We start from the raw sequence: 23886 nt of genomic DNA on the forward strand, positions 1-23886 counted from the left end.
CAGGTTCGTATTTATCATTTAAAAATAAATTGGATAGTTATATGGACGGGAAAGGAATGGAGGGTTATGGTCTGAGCGCAGGTATATGGGACTAGGGGAGAATACGTGTTCGGCACGGACTAGAAGGGTCGAGATGGCCTGTTTCCGTGCTGTAATTGTTATATGGTTATATGGTTATATGGTTATCTAATCAGATAATTCTCGTGTACCATATATCGGCAGAAATACTCACAAAAGTGCCGGAATTATGAAGTCAATTGAATGTATAAATCTTGAGCAGAACAAAAAAACGAATTATTTGCGAAATCTCCGATCACGCAGAGAATCGAATAGTTGGAGAAGTTTGTTGTGTTCAAGAAGGAACTGCAGATGCTGGAAGATCGAAGGTACACAAAAATGCTGGAGAAACTCAGCGGGTGCAGCAGCATCTATGGAGCGAAGGAAATAGGCAACGTTTCGGGCCGAACCCCTTCTTCAGACTGAGAAGTCTTCTTCAGTTGGAGAAGTTTTACGGCGATGGCCAGGACACAGTTTCCAATGATAAACTATCCTGGAAAAACCTGCGCGATTAGTTTTATAAGAGCGGTATTGAAGCGAATTTTAATTGTAAGCAGGCAATAGATGATGGATTTAAACCGCGCAGGGGAAGAAAAACTTTCTTCTTACCAAGAAGATTTCTCCAGATTGAATCGAGCCTTTTGTCCGGCTATCAATGTTAACAAGGCTCAAGGATCCAATTTCATTATTAAAGCAGTAAAAACGATTTCCTCAAATCTGTTTAATTCGCCAGCGTGGCCCAATATCTAAATGGACGGTAAACACTGGCACGTTCTCACCTCGTCACACTTTCTGCAAAAGTTATCTTGGTTACTTTTAAACACTAACTCCGTTAACCAACTTCCTACTTTGACATTTATTCACTGCTGTTCACTTAACGAAAACTATTTTTTAAGATGTTGGGAAGATGTGAAATAAAATAAATCCGATAGAATCTGGTTTGATCTTGAACCGTAGAAATTCTATATATATTTTGAAACCTTTGTTTTGCAAGGTTATATTTATTTTGGTCTTGCCCTAAGCTAGCAGCCTTTTGGAGGAGTGCTTTCGACTTGATAAGCAGAGCCTACGGCCAGACTATTCCTCCAAACCCACTGTCAGCCATTTTCGGTACCCCCTCCCAACACCAACCTCTCTGTTGCGGTGAAACGGGTTCTAGCTTTTACAACCTTGTTAGCCCGGAGACTGATCTTGCTTAACTGGAGGCTCACCTGTCCCCCGACACACGCCCGCTGGATTAAGGAGGTGCTTTACAATTTAAAGCTTGAAAAACTTAGGTTCTCTCTCAAAGGCTCTACCAAGACATTCCTAGATACATGAAACCCTTTCTTGGAACTTGTTAACTCTCTCAACTTGTCCCCTGACTCGGAAGAGGACTGAGTGCTCTCCACCATTGTTCTGCTCTACTGCAGCTGCTCTCCCCTTAACCCCCCCCCCCTCCCCACAGTTATTTATTTAATTACTTACTTATTTACTGTTATTAGTGACCCCCTTTTTTTTCTTCTTTTTTTTATAAAGCACTATTTGTTTCGTTTATCTTACCATATTTGTGTGGATGTGTATGTATGTGAGTGTTGTTTGTCCCCGTTTGGTTCCGACCTGATGCGGGTGGGTTGAAGGTGGGTAAGGGTAAGGGCTTTGAGGGTCGCTTACATACTGTTGCACAATTATGCCTTGACTGTCACTGTCTGTTATCATTGTATGTATGCAAATTGTTGTGAAATTCAAATAAAAAGATTTAAATCATATTTTTTTAAATAATTTGCTGAACCGATTTTGGAAGTTGGATTTAGTATTTCTGACAAGTTAATTCGAAATGTCTTTGGGTCTTATCCCGAGGAGTGCATATATTATTAATTTCTAACATTTCCCAGCAATTTTACTGCGTACAGAATTTTAAATGAATTAAACGGAGGTAAATGTCAAAGACAGATCCCCGTGTATGTGTCTTTGACTTTTGTCTCCGTTTAATTTGTTTAAAATTAATAAATTAATTAAAACATCGCAAAATGCAGAGCAGATCCCGAGCACCTGAAGAGAGCAACGAATGTCTAGGGTACACAAAAATGCTGGAGAAACTCAGCGGGTGCAGCAGCATCTATGGAGCGAAGGAAATAGGCAACGTTTCGGCCCGAAACCCTTCCGGGTTTCCTCCCGAAACGTTGCCTATTTCATTCAGGGTTTCGGGCCGAAACGTTGCCTATTTCCTTCGCTCCAAATATGCTGCTGCACCCGCTGAGTTTCTCCAGCATTTTTGTGTACCTTCGATTTTCCTGCATCTGCAGTTCCTTCTTAAACGAATGTCCAGGGCCGTGTGCGGCCTCTCCGCGTTGTACTCTAGTTTCAAGACCGAACACCACTTTGCTTTGCAACACGAGCCGGGGAAGGACTGTGGCCGCAGTCAATCCTTGTGTAGAAAATATACGGCGTGTCAAATCAGACCTGCTAGTTTTACTGTTCGTATTCCCTGGTTAATACCTCCCCCACAGCAAACAATGGATCACTTTGGCCATCGGTGCTAGTTCTGATGTGTTCATATCTCTGGTTTCCCTCTTCCCTGACTCTCAGTCTGAGGAAGAGTCTCGACCCGAAACGTCACCTTTTCTCCAGAGATGTTGCCTGACCCGCCGATTACTCCAGCATTTTGCATTTGCTACTCTTTCCAATACTTCGTTAGATCAAAGGGAGATATGAATGTAAATTCTGTCTCTTGCTGACAGAGGTTGGTTGGGGTAAACACATTGCTGGGGGTTGGAGCTCTGGGTTCCAGGCTGGTTGGCATCTGTCGCCCGCCTTGCAACAGTCATAGAGCGGGCAAAAATAACAAGGAGGAAGATCAGTTTTATGATCCAGTTACAAATTCTCCACAGACGCACAAGGAAGTCAATCAGCCGTGATAGACCCGATGCTCACAGTCACAGAGCCAAGGTTATTCTTGGGTTTATCCCTTCACCGTTCCATATATCTACCCGTTCCAAGTGACGTCGATCCTACACTTACCTTATACTAATGGGGTTTTTTCAATTCAAGGTCGTTTTCCTGATATTCCTTTTCCAATTCCCGTTAAAAAATTGCGTCGATTTATTCAACAATTTTCACCAACGCAATTAAGTAGAAACGGCAGATGCTGGAATCTGGAGCAAAACACAAAGTGCTGGAGGAACTCTGTGGGTTAGGCCGTGGAGGGAATGGATGTTCAAGGTCATGGCCCTTCTTCAAACTGTATTTAGGCAGTGAAGTACTCTAATGTGGGCGAATTTAGCAGCCGAGTTATTTTATGAGCTATTTCTACTAGCGCTGTAGGTTGAGGTATAAACATCGGACAGGGCACTGGTGGCGGTTCTTCTGCTCTCTGTATATTGCCATGGGAGTTTTTACATCCACAGAGAGACCAACTCCACAATTTATGTGAAGGACTGCACCTTTGGCGATTCAATAACGACAGAATCAATACTGAAGCATCTGATTATATACGGAGGTCAATGAACAGATGTGCTACCAGATAGCTTGGACAAAGCTTTAACTCTTCAGAGTCAAGACAGTCAAGAATCGAGTCAAGAGTCAAAAGAGTTTACATGATATGAACAATGCTATTCTTCCTTTTCAGAATGGCAGGCAGTGGCGAGTGGAGTGCCCCAAGGCTCGGTGTTGGGGCCGTAACTATTTACCATATATATTAATGATTTGGAAGAGGGAATTAGGAGCAACACTAGCACGTTTGCGGATGATACAAAGCTGAGTGGCAGTGTGAACTGTAAAGAGGATGTCAGGAGGTTGCAGGCTGACCTGGACAGGTTGAGTGAGTGGGCAGGTGCGTGGCAGATGCAGTATAATGGACATAAATGTGAGGTTATCCTCTTTGGCGGCACAAACAAGGGGGCAGATTATTATCTCAATGGGGTTAGGTTAGGTAAGGGGGAGGTACAGCGAGACCTGCGTGTCCTTGTACACCGGTCACTGAAAGTTGGTTACAGGCACAGCAGGCAATGAAGAAAGCTAATGGAATATTGGCCTTTATAACAAGAGGATATCAGTATAGGAGTAAAGAGGTTCTTCTGCAGTTGTAGAGGGCTCTGGTGAGACCACATCTGGAGCATTGTTTCCAGTTTTGGTCTCCTAATTTGAGGAAGGACATCCCAGTGATTGAAGCAGTGCAGCATAGGTTCACGAGATTGATCCCTGGGATGGCGGGACTGTCATATGAGGAAAGATTGGAAAGACTAGGCTTGTATTCACTGGAGTTTAGAAGGACGAGGGGGATCTTAAAGAAACATTAAAATTATAAAAGGACTGAACAAGCTAGATGCAGGAAACATGTTCCCAATGTTGGGCGAGTCCAGAACTAGGGGTCAGGAGAGTTGTGAATTTGTGGAATTCCCTGGCACAGAGGGCAGTGGAGGCCAAGTCACTGGGTGGATTTAAGAGAGAGTTAGATGGAGCTCTAGGGGCCAGTGGAATCAAGGGATATGGGGAAAAGGCAGGCACGGGTTATTGATAGGGGACGATCAGCCATGATCACAATGAATAGCAGTGCTGGCTCGAAGGGTCAAATGGCCTCCTCCTGCACCTATTTTTCTATGTTACTTGCATCAGCTTAGGCTCATAAATGCATTATGCTAATAAACATGATGTATGCCACAATACCAGTGCAAAAAAAACCATAGTCCTTAGTATAACCAAAAACAATCAATTGAAGCTTAAATGCACCTCTTTAAATGTTGCCCCACTCACCTTAAAGGAATGCCTTCTAATATTTAATATTTCCAACCTGGCAAAAGCGTTCAGATTGTCTACCCCATCTGTGCTGCTCATGATTTTATGTACGTTCATCAGGATTTCCTGGTAGTGACCCAACCTAGCGAGATTCTACTTGACAAGAGTTTCCAGCACTGTTTCGGGACCAGTTTAGACAGGTCCGTTAATTGAGTGGAGGAGCAGGCTTCACATGGACTGGGGAACCATCTTTCTCAATCAATAAGCTGTGGATGATGTGATGTGGGCCACACAGGTATCATTCAATGCCGTATGCAAATTGTAGGCTGTTAGGTGTCACTGCAGGATCATCTGTTGAATGCATTTTGAGCTTTGAACACATATTGCAGGCTTTGTGCTGCTGCTGCTGGCATAGATTCCCTCGTTTCCAGTTATATTCGATGCTTTTCATTGGATTGCACAATGCAGAAAAAATGTGGTGCTGTATGATCCAGGTCTAGACCTGGCCTTTTCAGAAGCTTCTAACCACAGAATTGGATGAAATCGTTCCAGTGGAATGTTCTGACTGAATGGTAATTGCAGAGAACAGCGAGATTTGGGGGGGAAAAAATCACTTTGAATGTTGCTTGAGATTTGTTCTTGGCTTTTGCAGGTGCCAGTGCTGGTCTATTTATGTGGCTCCCTTATGCCACCATTAGCAAAATGCAGCTTTAATGTCGTGGGCTGTCATTCTCACCCCATCTGTGAAATCTGGCTGTTTGGTCCATGCCTAGACTAAGTGGTTTGGATCAGGATAGTCTGGCAAAGCTAAACCGGCATCAGTCAGCATGTTACTGGAGACTGGATGTCACCCGATAGCTCTGTGAACTCCACTCTCTATGAAAACACAAAGCACTGGAGGAACTCAGTGGGCCAGGCAGCATCTGTGGAGGGAAATGAACAGTTGATGAATGAGCGTTGAGAAAGCTGGAAAAGAGAGGTGGGGATGGAATAAATCCTCGCAAGTGAGAAAAGTTGATGGGTCCCAACCAGGAATGTTACCCTTTCTTTTCTCCCGAAATCTTACCTGACCCATTGAGTTACTCCAGCACTTGTCTATCTTTGGTATGAACTAACTGCAGTTGTGTGTTTCTATACTAAGTGAGAAAAGTACACCCGGAGAACATGGATGGGTGATGTTTCATGTCAGGACCCTTCTTCAGACTGGCAAGTGAGAGGTGGATAAAGCTGAGTTGGGGGTTATGGCTGGCAGACGGGTACCAGTCAGTGGCAAAGGATAGAGGTGAAAAAGAGACAAAAGGGTTTCAAATAAGAAGAGGAGGAGGCGTGAGATTCAACGCAGGAGTGGAAGGGGACAGGAGGGAGGGGAGAAATGGGGGATTAAAGGAAAATGTGGGACGGGATGAGAGATAAGAATACAAAGGAGCAGGATGAATGGGGGGGGGGGGGAGATGATGGGAGAATTGTGAGTGAATGGGCAGGAGAAAAGTGGAGGGCTATTCAGTGTTGGCTGATTGAGCAGCAATTAGCTGGAGTAGATTTGCCCTTATTTAAATAACACACTGGGGCATTATCTCACAGTAATGCAGGTACCAGTCTTGCAGTAGCAACAGTATGATTCAAAGTTTGTAAGTTATAGGAGCAGAATTAGACAATTTGGCCCATCAAGTCTACTCCGCCATTCAATCATAGCTGATTTGTCTTTTCCTCTCAACACCAGTCTCCTGCCTTCTCCCCATATTAATCATGAATCTGTAAATTTCCACTATAAAAATATCCATTGACTTGGCCTCCACAGCCGTCTGATTCCACAGATTCCACAGATTCACCAACCTCTGGTTAATAAAATCCCTCCTCACCTCCATTCTAAAGGTACGTCTTTTTATTCTGACGAGGCTATGATCTGGTCCTAAATTATCCCACTAGTGGAAACATCCTCTCTACATTCACTCTATCCAGATGTTCACTATTTGGTAACTTTAATTAAGTTCTCCACTCGGTGGTGACAGAGTTGGTGATGTGGGCAGCTCTAGTAGGCAGGCTTTCACTCCTACACCATTTGTTGTCGGATCATACAGTCCTTGCTGCATCCTGTGCTCCATCTGCTTCTCGACACCACATGCAGTGAATCAAATTGGTTGAAGATTGGCTATTGCGTTAGTGGCTTCTCAGCAGGAAGCAGTGATGAATCATCCACTTGGGTTTCTTGGCTGAACATGGATGTGAATATTTCAGCCTTGGTTTTAACATTCAGAAGCTGCCCTCTGCCAACATTGTTGAGATGGACAATAGGTGCAGGTGTAGGCCATTCGGCACTTTGAGCCAGATGGCTGTTGTTAAAACATTGGCCTCCCATTAGGTACATAATTGTCCATCAGTATTCATTAGACTTTTACACATTAGAGATACAGAGTGGAAACAGCCCCTTAGACCCACCGAGTCCGCACTATCCTACACACTAGGGACAATTTTTCAACTTACCAAAGCCAATTAACCTGTACGTCTTTGGAATGTGGGAGGAAACCATAGCACCCAGAGAAAACCCACATGGCCATGGGGAGAATGTACAAACTCCACACAGTCAGCAGCCATAGTTAGGATCGATGCCAGGCTATGCCACTGTGCTGCCCATTTATGACTAGATTCACAACAGCATGGCAGAGCGTTGCTCTGTAGAACCATTGAATCTGTTCAGTGCTATCTCACAACAGGGTTCTCATGCAGTTGGCAATTGATACCTGAATGACAATAAGGGAAGCTAATGCTATATGAGGTTTCTAGAGAAGGTTTAATGTTTCTTTATGGGCATACGCCAGATTCTCCCTATTGTATTCAGCCTCTGAAGTCAATCAAATTAATTTCAATGACAAAGTACCATCTTCTGAGGCCACTATAAAGCACATTTAATGCTAAAGACTTGGGCATTTTTTATTTCTTTATGTGCATTAAAACTTAAGTGTTGAGCAAAACACAAAATGCTGGAGGAAGTCAACAGGTCAGGCAGCATCTGTGGATGGAATGGATAGACCATAGTTTCTGGCCTGGACCCTTCTTCAGACTCGACTCTAAATGATGTCAGTCCATTCCCCCTCCATAGATGATGCCTGACCCGCTGAGTTAGTCCAGCACTCTTCTGCTCAACATTCCGGCATCTGCAGTTCCTTGTGTCTTCATTTCTACATTTTAATTTCTTGGTACATTCTTAATTCTCCTCCTTGTTTGCTGGCATTTGGCCAAAACCACATAATTAAACACACTTTAGCATCAAGTCTGTCCTTTTTCCGAGATCCCAACCACAACTTTAGTCTCTTGGTAGCTTTTGAATTCTTGCAGTCTAATAATAATAATAATAATACATTTTATTTAATGGGCGCCTTTCAGACATCTCAAGGACACCTTACATAGTAATCGGAATAACATATAATCGGAATATAACAAGTAATAAAGACATCACAGAGACACAAATTAAAAACAGAATTCAATCCAAAAACAGAAAATCAAAAAGTGTGAAGATAGAGCAGCTAATAACACATGCCCTCATACATAATTACCAAGAAATAAGATCATAAGGGTGGCACAGTGGTGCAGTGGTAGAGATGATGCTTTATAGCACCAGAGACCCAGGTTCAATCCTGACTACAGCTACTGTGTCTATGGATAGGAATGCTTTGGAAGCTTACACCCCAGCAGTATGAACATTGACTTCTCTAACTTCAAATAGCCCTTGCTTTCCCTATGTCTCCCTCCCCATTCCCAGTTTTCCCACCAGTCTTAATGTCTCTGACGACATTCTATTTCTGTCCCGCCCACTCCCCTGACATCAGTCTGAAGAAGGGTCTCAATCCGAAAAGTCACCCATTCCTTCTCTCCAGAGATGCTGCCTGTCCCGCTGAGTTACTCCAGCATTTTGTGTCTACTGTCTCTATGGAGTTTGTTCATTCTCCCTGTGACTTTGTGGGTATTCTCTGGGTGCTCTGGTTTCCTCCCACATTCCAAAGGTGCAGTTTTATAGGAATTGGCTTCTATAAATTTATAGAACTTAGTGTGGAGGATAGAACTAGTGTATGGGTGATTTCTGGTCGGCATGGACTCGGTGGGCCGAAGGGCCTGTTTCCATGCTGTATCTCTAAATCATATCACATCACAATGCAATTTCTATCCAATTCCACTCTGTGTGACTTTGTTCCTTTCTACTCTTGAAAATCAATTGCACTGCTCGAGGTGCTTGTGAGAATGGGGTATGGGCGTAATTAATGGTCTTCAGTGCACTAACCTTCTGGAAGCTCTTGGTAACAAATGAAGGCCCCTGTTGAGATAAACACTGAAAGAAAACACCTGAATTGTACCAACTTTGTATCAGATGATTTCTTACAATTCTACCCAATACAATTCTACCCATTTCATTGTTCCATTGTCGATGCATATGACAATGAAACACTCTGAACTCTTTGGTAGCTCTTTGACCTGCAGGCATGGACACTGTTTCCCTGAGGAAATCACTGATGCTGTAACTGTTGTGTGATGAAGCACATGCGGCATACTGGACAGCGTTGATGGTGATATATAAATGAAAATTGTTGTTGCAACTTGGGAGAACCAGTGGGTTGTGGGAACGTTGAAAAATAATGAAGGATCTTCGGGCATTTTAAAGCAGCACAAATTAATTACTGGTAACCTCTGTTTCTAAATTTAAAAAAATCTTCACTATTTGAATCGTTTAAAACTTCAAGAATTTCCCATTCGCCAACATTTATTTCCTTTTTAAAAAAAAAAAAGGACTAGGAAACTTATCCCTTCCAACATATATCAAAACTTGTTTCGAAACATATGCCAGATTTGGTCTGCATTCCCCAATTGACACTTGTTTCTGTTGGTTTTGCTTTAATACAGGGAATTAAACATCAATTTTATTTTCCTGGCTCTGACTCCAGGCAATATTCTCATGACTATTTGATATTCATGAGCCAATGATATTGTTGTTCCATACTCATGGAAAGCAGAATGCCTCTATTGTTACTTTGGCAAATTCTTCCCTGTGGAATGAGGCCAGTTCTTCCTGCTGCATCCTCCAGAAAGATCCTTGGCTTGTAAATTAAATGCAGTACTTGGTTCTTTATTTAATCTGCTTCCCCACTTGTAAGATTGGAAGATCGCTGAGAGTCATGAGTTAGATATATTGACAGCTTTAAAAGTGAACAGGAGAAGTACAAAGGGTGGTGGATATATACAACAGGCTGTCGGAGGAAGTTGTTGAGGCAGGCACAATAACAATGACTAAAGGACACAGACAGGTACATGGATAGGAAGTGTTTGGAGGGATGTGGCTCAAATGTGGGCAAATGGGGCGAGCTTCAATGGGGCGAGCTTCAATGGGGCATCTTAGTCGGCATGGACGAGTTAGGCTTTAAAGCAGATTCATTGGGCTACAATCAAACATCATATCATGGGCTGATTTGTATTCCTTCTCTATCCCAAGGCAATTGGATCCAATTACAGGTTCTTTATTACCAACTATCACAGCACAGCTGACAGACATAACCTAGGAATTTCCATAGTTTGGCAGGTTGGTTACATTCAATATCACTAAAGAGTTGTTTGCTGCCATCCCCCGCAACTTGGTTTCTCATTTTCCACGCAGATTGTCACAACTCACTTTACTCTGCAACCTTCATCATTCGTCTGAAATTGGTTGTTGGACCACCATTCCTGCAGTGCTCTCTGTAGCCGGAACACCCTCTGGACTTATTTTCCCATCCAACTATTCTCCGTATCTTGGATGTGTTTACAATAACTCCTCAGATTTCAGAGGGAGAAACAAGGAACTGCAGATGATGGTTTGCATTAAAAAAGAACAGAGTGCTGGAGTGACTCTGCGGTTCAGGTTGCATCTCTGGAGAATATGGATTGGGGATATTTTGGGTCGGGACCCTTCTTTAGCCTGATTGTAGTGGTGGGGGGGGGGGGGGTAGCTGGAAGAGTGTATTGTCAGCATTCTTCTCTAGATGAGCACAAGCAAACCCATGCCAACATTTAGATTAAGATTCAAGGTTTCCCTCGTACCTGACCCCAACATTAATCTCTCATGTGATACATAGAACATGGAATAGTACAACACAGGAACAGGCCCTTCGGCCCACAATGTCTGTGCCGAACATGATGCCAAGTTAAACTAATCTCCTTTGCCTGCAGGTGATCCAGATCACCATTCCCTGCATATCAATGTGTCGATCAAAGAGTCTCTTAAACACCACTATCGTATCAATCTCCACCACCACCCCTTAGCAGCATCTTCCAGGCATCCACCACCCTCCTTGTAAAGAACTTGCCCCACGCAATTCCTTTAAATTTTGCCCTCTCACTTAAAAAAAAAAATGTAACCAAATGACCAATTTCAATAATGTTTGTGAGCACTAGTTCCCTTTATAATAATACTGTCTGCTTCTCAAATGTATCCTAGTGTAAAATAACATGAGAACATGTTTTCTTTATCTTTAAAGTGCCATATAATTAACAGGTGTGGTTAATTGATAAATCAAATAATTTTGGCATCGCCAATGAGCAAATATTAAAAATTGCTAGAACAAGGGCTGGTACCAAATGGACATATTTGTCTAATTTTCTGCAATAAACATACTGCTCTATCGACTGAGGTTATAAATTGTGTTCTGATGCAGAACAATATGTATTTTGTCCTGTTAGCCTGCACAATATGAACAATAATCTAATATATAATAATGCATGGTATTATGTTCAAATACATAATGATAAGAATATCTAATAATCTTCAACAGTCAACAATTTATTGCATATGCTTTAACACATAGCTATATACTGTATAGGCTGCAGAGTTATAGGGTTACACTGTATAAAAACAGGCCCTTTGGCCCAACACATCCGTTCTAACCAAAATGTCCCATCTAAACTAATTAAATTTGCTCGCGCCTAGCCCATATCCCTCTAAACCTCTCCTATCCATGTACCTGTTCAGGTGTCTTTGAAATGCTATTATAGTACCTGCCTCTATTACCTCCTCTGGCAGCGCATTCATATACCCACCACTCTCTGTGTAAAAAAGTTGCCCCTCTGTTTCCTATTAAATATTTTCCCTCTCAACGTAATAGAATATTAATTTATTAGAATGCATGATATAGATAATGCTGCATTCCCGAGGTAGCAAGGTTGTGACGCCCACCCAAAGGTTTGTCGGAGCCCACCCATAGGGTCGTCAGTCGGCAGGACTGAAAACCCGCCCAGAGGTTGTGCAGACAGCGTAACAGGGAGGGAGCTGGAGAGGTCGGACGGGAGGAGCAAGGACCAGTAGGAGGGTGAACCAGGGTGATGCCTCCAGCGCCTTCAGGTTGGCTGCAGGAGGCGCTCCCGAACCACAAAGATGGCCGGGAGAGGAGAGGAGAGGAGAGGGATGTCGGTTCGCGGGAACCAAAGATACTAGAGGAGCTATAATCTTTGGTGGGAACTGCTCCAGTACATCGAGCGCACGGGCCGACCAGACTTTGGACTTGGATTAATGGTGCCAAAAATGGTGGCTCCTCCATGTGTAACAAATGCAAAATTAAATTTTGTGGTGCAGTTGCACATATGACAAATAAAGCAGTAATGAACGAAAAATATGCAGCAAGAAAACATTCTTTACACCTTGACATTATACACAGCAATATGCAAATGCGATTGGTTTAGATGGGGTATCTAGGTCAGCATGGATGAGTTCGACCAAAGGGCCTATTTCCGTGATGTATAGCTATATGACTCTATTCGTAGCAGGAGAGCTCAATTTTCAGATCTTTCTTTAGGAAACTACAATATGTCGACTGTTCTTCAATATAAAGACTGTTGTAATTAAATCCAGCGTATCCACAGCTACTATATACAGATGGTGCTCGAATATGTAGCAGTGTCTGGATTGTATTCCCATAAAATGCAATGAAGGGGGAGCAACTAATATGGAGGAATTTTTGACTGTAGATAAATGTTCTCAAATATACTAGTGTGGGAAATGCAACACTGTATTGAGTCAAATGTGCCCATGCTACTTTCTAACCTGTGTTTGACCGTGGTGAGTGCACTGGCCACCATCAGCCAGCACTGAGCAATGCCACAGTTATTCATGTTACCCCTGCTCTGTCACTCAAAGGCCGGCCTCAGAATTATTTTTTTTCATTTAAGTACTTCCAACGTTGCCTTCTTCACTCATGACCCCTCAGGCTAACATCTGCCAGTCAGACTGAACCATAACAAGCATGGTTCCCTCTGATGGAAAGATACTGAGCAATGCCACAAAAATAATCCAGCATTGAATTAACTGTCTGCAGTCTTTGAGCTCCTGAGGTAATTGCATTGACCCCTGACTGGCTTTCAGCCTAACTGCCTGTCTTGGCATTCCAGCTGAAAATGAAATGAAATACTCCTGTGGGAAGCAGGATATGATTTACTGTCTCGAATCGTACCCTTCTTTTCTCTTTCTAATTCCTCCCCAGTTTCATTAAATGTTGTATCCTGGCCTTTATAACATCTGCAGATATTCCACAATCCAAACTTGTTCCAGTCTTCCCGCTATGATCCAATAAACCTGGAGCCCATGGATCACTCATAAATTCCATGGTATTATGTTTGTCCAAGATCTTCCTTTGATGGTGTTGATTCAATGACTTTACATTGACACAATAAATGTTGCCTTAAATGTAGCATTGGTCCAATCATCTAGTATTGATCCTGCTTCAATTTTAAAATACTGTATTAATATATCCAATGAGACTGCATGTATCAAATAATTGTGATGCCATTATCATTTATTAATCTAATGATTATTCATTGTCAGTTATTCAATAATACTGTTTAGGCCTAATAAATAAATATTGAAGTTATGATTCTGTGCATTTCCAAGGATCATCCAGTAATCTTTTATTGATCCACTGATTCAGGAACATATGTTGAGCCAATAAATATAATCAGATACAATGATCGTACACAGATATAATCCCATTCTGACCAATGACTATGCATTAATGAATGCCTTAGATCCAATCATGCTGTATTGGTCTAAAAATGCAACAATGATGCTGTGATCCTTCACTGACCCTGATCATATTAATATACAATTTATTTATGTAAGGGTCTGTCCCACGCGCATGTGACTCCATGCGGCAAGCGCGACCTAAAGGGCCGGTCCCACCAGCATGCGCTTGCATGCGGCAAGCGTGACCTAGCGTGGTCGCTTGAGCCGTACGGCCTCACGGGGCCGGTCCCACTTCGATCGCCGGAGCCGTATGGAGTTGTGCGGAGCTGGTCCCGACATCGCGCGGGGCTCCGAAAAACTGACCGTGTTCAAAAATTCTGCGCGGCAACGGCCCGCCGGTCCGCAGCCGCCTCGATGCCGTATGCCACGCACGAACTTCCCACGGACTTCGCTCGCACTTCAAGTCACTCACTCGACCACCGCGCGGCCCCCGCTTCTGGTTAGGTCATACTTGCCGCATGCAGGCGCATGCTGGTGGGACCGGCCCTTTAGGTCGCGCTTGCCACATGGAGTCGCATGCCCGTGGGACAGGCCCTGTATTAATTCAAAAAAAAATGTTTGCTTTGTTTTAAGTGTTGTTTGCTAGAGTTGGAGGCGGATGTGCAGGAGTGGGCGCCGTCTGTGTATGGCAGCCTGCCCGCAGTCCGTCTCTTCACCTTTCTTTTTTTTAATTTTAATTCTTGTTAAAAAATGTTAGTTAGTTAAGTTGGTCTTTATGTAGGGGGGGAAACTTTAATTTTTAGTCCCCTACCTAGTCGGAGAGGCAGCATCCCTCTAAGCTGCTTCTTCGCCCCGTCCTCGCGGCCTACCATCGAGAATGGAGCGGCGTTTCCTGTCGGGACCGGCCGGGACTACAGCTTCGGCGGCGGCGCAGCGCTGGGATACCAACAGGGAGCGGGCGATACCATACCGTGTCGCCGTGCGGTAAGGTCCGGAGCGCTTTGGCCGCCGACTCCCAACATCGCGAAGCTGTGACTGCGGGCGTCCGGCCGTGGGCGGCGCTGGATTTGGAGCGCCGCGGAGCCTGGGATCGAGTTGCCGGGGTTGGAGTTCTAACCGGCGCGGCCTGAGGACTACGAGTGCCCCGGTCTCCGGGGAGGAGGCAGCCGCTCCAGACTTTCCAAGCCGCTTGAGGACTGTTTCACCCAACGCCGGATGTTCCATCTTCACGGCAAGAGGGCCCTGAAAATTATCGGACTGGCTGCAAGGCCAAATATGGGCCCCGACCTCGGGTGTTTCAGAGGAAGAGGACTTAACTTTCTGGTGCCTTTCCCCACAGTGGAAATTATTGATTCTGCTGTGGGGGGACGTTTGTGTTGAACTTTATAATGTAATGTATTGTCTTTTTTACTTTTTCTTTTATGTAAAGCACCTTGAATTGCTGTTTGCACGAATGGTGCTATATAAATAAATTTACCTTACCTTACCTTACCTTAATGGCAAGTTTTAATGAATTTATGGCAGCAGAGTGGCGCACCAAGGTTCGATTCTGACTACAGGTGCTATCTGTACGGAGTTTGTATCTTCTCCCTGTCACCTTGTGTGTTTCCTCCCACATTCCAAAGTTATATAGGTCTTTAGGTCAATCGGCTTCTGTAAATTGCAAATTGTCCTTAATGTGTTGGATAGTGCACGGACTCGGTGGGATGAAGGGCCTGTTTCTGTGCTGTATCTCTAAAATACAAAATAAATATCTAAAGACTTCAACTTTGCAGTTGGAAGATGAACAGGCACTTTGGCCCACAATATCCATGCTGTCCTTGATGAATAGCATGCTAGGTTCAACTATTATCTTCTGTGTGTGATCTAAATCGCTCCATTTCCTGCATATCTATGTTCCTATCCAAAAGCTTCAAAAGCAGAGAAAGCCAAGGGATGTTTTGGTAACAGCGTTTGAAATTATTAAGACATTTTAGAGAGAACTTGTTTCCAAAGGCTGAAGAGATCATGTCCGGAGGGTCTAGATTAATCTGATTCCCAAGAGAATAGGAGTTGGCATGAAGAGAGGTTATTTATAGAGAGATGGCATGGATTAGAAATGGACTGTTAGACATGAAGAGGACTTAATTATAGCCATCAAAGTGTAATCAGATAAATACTTGAAGAACCAAGTTGCTTGGAGCTGGGTGGGATGAACTCAGCATCTCTTGCAGACTCGGCAGGCTGACTGCCCCCTTGTGGGCGTGTGGGGGACAGGAATTGTCGATGTTTCAGGCCAAAGCCCTGCATCAGGACACATCGCCTGCCTGACCACTGAATTCCTCCAGCAGGTTTTTGTTGTTCACATCCCAGCACCCACAGTCTCAGTTGGATTCCTTCAATGCAGTTCAACATCATCATTGTAAATGTAGACAAAAGTGCTGTGGAAACTCAGCGGGTGCAGCAGCATCTATGGAGCGAAGGAAATAGGCAACGTTTCGGGCCAAAACCCTTCTTCAGACTGATTGTTACAATCTATAATTGTAAAGTTCTTTATTAAATGCATTCAATTCTTGATTTGATTCATTTTTATAGCTTGGCAATTTTATTGCTGTCTTGTTCTCTGATCAGAACTAATAGATGAAAGGTGAAGAGTAGCAATGTTACAAAATTTTGAGATTTTAAAAATCAAGTCTTTAATTTATCCCATCAGATAAAGCATAAAAAGAAGTTTAATTTGACACCTAATTTTCCATTGACTTAACACAAAAGCTGTGATCGAGGACAGTCAAAAGCCCATAACTTTCTTAAAAATTAGGAGAACTGAAAGAAATGTTCAGTTATTATAGATTGAAGCATTCTGAAACAAATATGAAACAATCTTACTTAGATGACTTGAAATTAAAGCATATAATTAGTTAGTTACCTAATTGTAGCTAATTACAAAATTCAATTACTAGATCTAAACATCTATCCATTTCTTAAGAATAGATTAACATTTTTAAATAGCCTAAGTGTCCAAATAACATTCACACAAGAATTCACAATATAACATAATTTTTTTATTTCATTGTCATGTGTTTATAGGCCAAATGGAAGGAATTTAATGTTTAATACCTGTAAATTAATGGCCATTTACTTGCGAGTGGGATTTTCTGGAACGCGACCATTTTGAATGTTGTGGTTGCGGTGATTTTAGTCCCCCATATCGGCAGCAAATACACTGCAGGTTCTTCGGGGGAAAAAATCACCGTTTCGCAACTTAAAATGTGAATTAAATGCATCTTAAGAAACACTTTTATACATAAGGCCCCGTTGTCGGCGTTGACGGCTTCAGAAGCCGATTTTAAAATCACTCCAGCGATTAACTTGTCGGACAAATTAAAAAAAAACACACAGAACGGCCGTCGGAACGATTCTGTAGCAAAATCTTGCACTCCAACAAAATATAATCCAGGACCAGGTTGGAAAAAAAATGCGTTTTAACCCCGCCCCCCCCCCCCCCCTCAAACGCGCCAAAATCACACACATGGCCAGTGGCAGAATTGAAGCGCCGCTGAAGGTAAGTATTGTAACATACCTAGTCAAAGGTGTTGAATTGTCATATGTACCGACAATGGAACAATGGAACTCTTATGAACCAATAGGTAAAAAACGATGGATTTTCAAGGAAAATCCTTGTCATTCTCCTCGACCTCATTGTGGACATTGGACTATGTTCCTGGCACTGTTGCAGTACAATGTTGCCAACTATATTCTGCACTCTGTATCTTCCCCTTCACTCTACCCATTCTACGGGTTTGGCTTGATTGCATTTATGCATATAATTATCTGATCAGATTCAATAGCATGCAAAACAAAGTTTTTTACTGAACCTCGGTACATTTGACAATAATAAACCTATACAAATATTAACACTTGTTATATTTCAAGCCAACCTCTACAGATGCACCATTGAAAGCATTTTATCGGGATGCATCACAGCTTGGTTTGGGAACAGCTCCATCCAAGACCAGCAAGAAATTACAGCAAATTGTGGTCGCTCCCTCTTCTCCCCTAAGGCAAAAGATACAGAAGAGTGAAAACGTACACCTTCAGATTCAGGGACAGTTTCTTCCCAGCTGTTTTCAGGCAACTGAATCATCCTACCACAACCAGAGAGCAGTTCTGAACTACTATCTACCAAATTGACGACTCTTGGACTATCCTTGATCGGACTTTGCTGACTTTACCTTGCACTAAAAGTTATTCCCTTATCATGTATCTATACACTGTAAAAGGCTTGATTGTAATCATGTATTGTCTTTCTGCTGACTGGTTAGCACACAACAAAAACTTTTCATTGTACCTCGTGACAATAAACTAAACTGAAACTGAATATTTCAAGCAGATATTTTGCTAGTGTATTGTTATCTTTCCATTATTTATAAGAATATACAAAGGTGCTTTTTATGTTTGAGGTAAACCTCCTCCAATCCAAAGAAAGAGAAAAAGTAAAAGTTTGTTGTTTAAGAATGATGGTCGACTCATAGGAAATAAAAAGCTGAAGGAATCTTGACTGTTGCCATGTGATAAGTAGTTTTCTAATGGACAGGGACTGCGTGTTTACCTCTTTCCCTCGTGTCTGATTAGAGTCAGAAGCAGCTCCTTCCCCAGGTCAACCAGGAGCAGCAGTAATGACTTCCTGAACCAGGTCACCAACAGGTCACTGGAAAAGATTTGTCAAACCCGGAAACAGAAAGAGATTTAATTCAAAGTGGACTCTCTTCAACCAGTAGCCTGCAACCTTGAAGCGATTCGTCTGGTAAATTACCTTGTAGTAAAGCTGAATGTTCTTTGTGTAGATAACATCTTCCCCGTCTCCTCCATTATAAAATGACAAGGAGCAGGGCCAAGAAGGAAGGTTTCCCCTGTAATACAATGTCCTGGATCAGTACAAACGTCATTCACACTGGATCAGGAGAGCAAGACTTTCCCCAGTTCCATTCACTGGGAGCCACGGACATTCCTGGATGTTGGTTTAGTGGGCAAAGCCTCGCCTGCTGTGTGGCTTCAGTCATATGGTGGGGGCATCACAGTGGGTGCTGAGAGATAGCACCAACATGAGAGAGATTGAAAGGGAAGGTAGAGTGTTAATTGTGATGGGATACTGGGTAGATGGGAGAGGACGTACTCATGCACGTACGCAGTCCTAATCAAACCAGGATAGTTTACTTTAGTTTGGTTTAGTTTGGTTTAGTTCAGTTTATTATTATAGTAATGTTTACTGAGGTACAGTGAAAAGCTTTTTGTTGCATGCTAATCAGTCAGTGAAAAGACTACATGATTACAATCAAGCCGCCCACAATGTACAGATACAGGATAAAGGGAATAACATTCAGTGCAAGGTAAAGTCCAGTAGAATCTGATTAAAGATAGTCCAAGTTTTCTCCAATGTGGTAGATGGTAGGTCAGGACCACTTTCTAGTTGGTGATAGGATGATTCAGTTGTCTTATATCAGGAGTTAAAATTCCGGTGGGCGGCGCGACTCACGTCGCAGTGGCCTCTGCAGTCCGTCTGCCTTTTTCAATGTAGTTTTTATTTTATTTGTTTTGACGGGGTATGTGTGTGGGGGCGGGGGGGGGGGGGGGTGGGGAAACTTTTAAATCTTTCCCCTGCACGGGAGACCCGACCTTTTCTCTGTCGGGTCTCCGTTGTCGTTGGGGCTGCAACGTGGAGCGGCCTCCGGCAGGAACAACCTGGGGCTCCAGTCGCGGAGCTGCGGACTTACGTACCATCACGAAGCTGGCCGAGTCCGGAGCGGGTGGAGCGGTGGTGGCGCGCTGCTGTGACCCGACCCCCGGAGATTCGGAGGCTCCAACCGCAGGTCTGGCAGACAAGAACACCGGGTCCCTGCTGGGAGACCGCTTTTCGGGGCTTCCGCAACGGCGACTTCTCCCGCCCTAGTTGCGGGGTTGAAGATTACCTGGAGCGGGGCCTTACATCACCGCCCGGCGCGGCTTGGAATGGCTGCGGGACTTTGCTAGCGCCTGCCGGGGCTCCAACAACAAGACCCGGAGCGTGGCCTTGCATCACCCGGCGTGGCTTTAATGGCCGCGGGACAATTACCATCGCCCGCCGGGGGGCTTTGACTCTGACATCGGGGGGGAGAGGGGAGTGCAGGGGAGAGATACATTTTTTGCCTTCCATCACAGCGAGGAGGAGATGCGCTGTGATGGATGTCTGTGTAAATTGTGTTGTGTCTTGGGTCTTTTTCTTTTTGTATGTATTACTGCAGAAACAACATTTCATTTGGACCTCAACGAGGTTCAAATGACAAATAAAATTGTATTGTATTGTATTGTATTGTATAACAAGAGATAGAGAAGAGGGAGTGAGACTGACTTGTTATTATGCTGGAGGCCTTGCCGAGGCAGCTTGAAGCATAGATGGAGTCAATGGATTGGAGATTGGTTTGTGTGATGGTCTGGGCTACTCTCTGTAGTTTCTTGTGAGCTTGCATGGACCTTTCCCCAAACCATGCTGTAACCATGCCTTACGTTACATGCTTTCTACGGCACATCTGTGGAGGTTGGTGAGAATTGTTGGTTGTGCAAGTTGATAGTCCAGGAGGATGAGTTAGGTGATATTGAGTCAGCTCAGTGCAATAGCGCACTCTAGCACATTTTAACAAAGTATTTTCTGCTGCAGCTTACAATGGTCGTCGGAGTGGGTACAAGCATGCTACCCAGGGCCAGATTCAGTGACACATAACACTTACAGTCATGCTTGTTCCTGCCGTTTTACAGACAGAGATCATGGGATGGGAAAGATGGTTGATTATGTTGGCTGCTTTCCCGAGGCAGCATGGTGTAGGTGGGGGCAGTGTTGGGCACTCTGACTGGACCACATTCACAACTTTCTGTCATTTCTTGCGGTCATGGGCAGAGCAGTAGCCAGACCAGGCCATGATGCAGGGCGTTGCATCAGGAAGGCTGCAAGTATTGTCACTGATGCACGAAGAAACATTTAGACGGGTGCATGGATAGAGTAGGTTTAGAGGGATATGGGCCAAAGGCAGACATGTGGGAGTAGTATAGATGGGGCATGTTGGTCGGAAGTTGGGCTAAAGGTCCTGTGTCCATGCTGTATGACTCTATGATGCCTGCCACCCTGGCCATTCCCCTTTCTCTCTTCTACCTTCTGGTAGAAGATACCAGAGCTCAAAAGCCTCAATGTCCAGACTCAAGAACAGCTTCTTCCCCGCTGATACCTGAAAAGCCAATCACCTCGTTCAGAGAGGAGGGGGTTTGTCTTGCCTCTCCTCTCTTCCAGCTTTCAGCCCCCTCCCCCAACCCACCGACAATCAGTCTGAAGAAGGATCACAAGCTGAAAAGTCGTCTATCCATGTTCTCTAGAGATGCTGCCCAATCTTTTTTGCAAACCAGCACATGCAGTTTTTGTTTCCATCTATTTCTCAGCCCCTTCCCGGAGGTGCTGGCGCAAGCTCTTAGTCTTAACTGTACCTCATTCAGTTCTTCCATTATTATACTTTAGTACATTTTTGCCCTACTTCAGATTGCACTACAATCTTTGTACCATTCTACATTCATTGTTGTGTTTTTGCTGGATGGACATGTATACCATGTGCACTGTTTATTCTGGCAGCCTCACACGAGCAAGACATTACACTGCACCCTGGTGTACATGGCAATAAATTAATCTGAATCTAAAAAGTTATCTCAGGCAATAGTGCAACTGGGTATCTGAGTTGCTGTTGGCCTGGGAGGATTTATGCCCCACAGTGCGAAGGGACTAATCTTCAGGGAGTGCTAATGGGAAGTTTCTGTGCCCTGACATAACCAGGCGAAGCTTTCATCTTTAAGTAGCAGTCACATCAAAGAACAAGTAGACTTAAGTCACAAATCCAACCATGGAGTTCAAATGATGTTTAGGGTAGTCAGGAACCCACCAAACCGCTTCTTCATGACATTTCCTGCACACTTTTATTGCATTAGTCACTTTAAATTGATTTACTACTGTGGCTCACACAGTACTCAACACATGTGAAGAAGCACTTTTGTAAGAATGGGTCAGGAAATGGGGAAGAGAAGGGCAGGGCAGTGGTGGGGAGGGAACTTATTCCCCATTCATCATAGGACCCACAATCCTGTTTATATCAACGTTGGTGAAGAGAGTCAATAACTTCAAATTCCTGGGGCGTGCACATTTCCAAAGATCTTTACTGGACCCAGCACACTGATGCAATTATAAAGAAACCATATCAATGCCTCAACTTCCTGAGAAGATTACAGAGATTTGGTATGTCAGCGAGGATTCTCTTGAACCTCTGCAGGTGTACAGTAGATAGAGAGCATATTGACTGGTTGCATGATGGCCTGCTTTGGCAACTTGAATGCCCAGGAGCGGAGAAGATTGCAAAAAGTTGTGAACACTGCCCAGTCCATCACTGGCTCTGACCACCGCACCATCAAAAGGATTTGCTGGAGTTGCTGCCTCAAAAAGGCAGCCAGCATCGCCAGAGACCCACACCACCCTGGCCACACACTCATTTTATCCCTGCCATCGGGAAGAAGGTCCAGGAGCCTGCAAACGATAATGTCCAGCTTCAGGAACAGCTTCTTCCCTACAGCCATCAGGCTATTAAACACTACATCCTCTAAAAGCTCTGAACTACAATAGACTATTATTGTTATTATTGCCCTATTATTGTTTATTGTTTGTTTTTTTCTGTGTCCGTATGTGTGCTTGTGTGTGTGTGTGTGTGTGTGTGTGTGTGTGTGTGTGTGTGTGTGTGTGTGTGTGTGTGTGTGTGTGTGTGTGTGTATATATATATATGATCTATATATGTGTGTATTTGTGAGTATGTGTATGTATGCACACTGAATTTTTTCTCTCTCTTTCGTTTAATATATTGTTTACAGTGTACTATATTTACATATTCTGTTGTGCGGCTGCAAGTAAGAATTTCATTGTTCTATCTGGGATATATGACAATAAAACACTCTTGACTCTTGTCTCTTGACTGTACTTAGTGCCAAATCCTAACCAAGGTAGAGACAGCGGTACTGGCCATGAAACTTCTGAATTGTCTCAAAACCCCATCTATTGGGATCAGTGAAGACCAGGCAAGTGGAAAGATCATATGCTTAAGATAGACACAAAGTGCTGGAGTAATTCAGCGGGTCAGGCAGCATCTCTGGAGAAAAAGGATAGGTGTGTTTCAGTTTGGGACCCTTCCCCAGCAGGGTTTAGTTTCGTATGTTTAGTTTCGCTTATTATTGTCACGCGTACCGAGGTAGTGAAAAACTTTTTGTGACGTGCTATTCAGTCAGCAAGAAGACTATTCATGATTACAATCAGGATGTCCACAGTGCACAGATATAGGGTAAAGGAAATAATGTTTAATGCAAGATGAAGTCCAGTGAAGTCTGATAGTTTGAAAGTCTCCAATGAGGTAGAATAAGAAGAGCATAGTTAGTGTAGAGGAGTAGTGTAAATGGAGTAGAGGTTTGAAAGACTAATGATTGTAAGGAATGATTGCAGATCCACAACTGGGACCAGCACCTGGCCTCATCGCCATCTCTCTTCCACAATTTCATTTTGATTTCCCGGGAAAGAATGGATTGGCATCTCATTTCAGCTAAATGGGGATTCTGGAGGTAGGTGAAGAATGTCATGGATCAGGACCTGGGCCTTTATAAAAGCAAAGACAAGATGAACATGGCTGTTAAAATTGAAGAGAATTGATGGCAGGTTCACTCCCTCCCACTGCTTGCAAAAGCACAAACTCAACTCTCTCCCAAAGTACTAAAGAAAAAGAACATGCTCTGCGAAGATCATTGGAAGTTTAATCTATAAATTGCCACTGTTAATTGGTTAACAAGCATTTGCACTAATGCAACATTGTTTCCTTTGGAAAACATCCAACTGAGATTAATAGATGAGGGAGGTACCTTGGGTTTGGTTTGTAGAAAGAAAACTGAGAATGAGTTTCATTGAGGAGATGGGAATAGTCGCGTTGTATTCAAAGGGTGAGAATGGTACATTCGATTTAAAAAAATCTTAATCTTACTTAAAAAATGAAAAGCATATCGTGCAAACATTTGTCTGCTGTTCTTGTGTTTATTTCGAGTCTTTAATATCCACCTACACAACGGGAATT

At 43.5% G+C, this 23886-nt stretch overlaps 2 long non-coding RNA genes across 3 annotated transcripts in view; one reads left to right on the forward strand and one right to left on the reverse strand.

The window, feature by feature from the left end:
* The window catches only part of LOC116986686, a 70118-nt gene that overhangs the window by 11649 nt on the left and 34583 nt on the right, over window positions 1-23886 (forward strand). The gene's annotated exons all lie outside the window — the stretch shown is intronic.
* On the reverse strand, window positions 2394-5214 carry LOC116986685. Its single transcript, XR_004415546.1, has 3 exons — window positions 4789-5214; window positions 3058-3191; window positions 2394-2464 (listed from the first exon to the last, which is right to left on the reverse strand). It is a non-coding gene; the product is annotated as an uncharacterized LOC116986685 (long non-coding RNA).

This window comes from Amblyraja radiata, chromosome 24, assembly GCF_010909765.2.
Source record: "Amblyraja radiata isolate CabotCenter1 chromosome 24, sAmbRad1.1.pri, whole genome shotgun sequence".
Taxonomy (NCBI): domain Eukaryota; kingdom Metazoa; phylum Chordata; class Chondrichthyes; order Rajiformes; family Rajidae; genus Amblyraja; species Amblyraja radiata.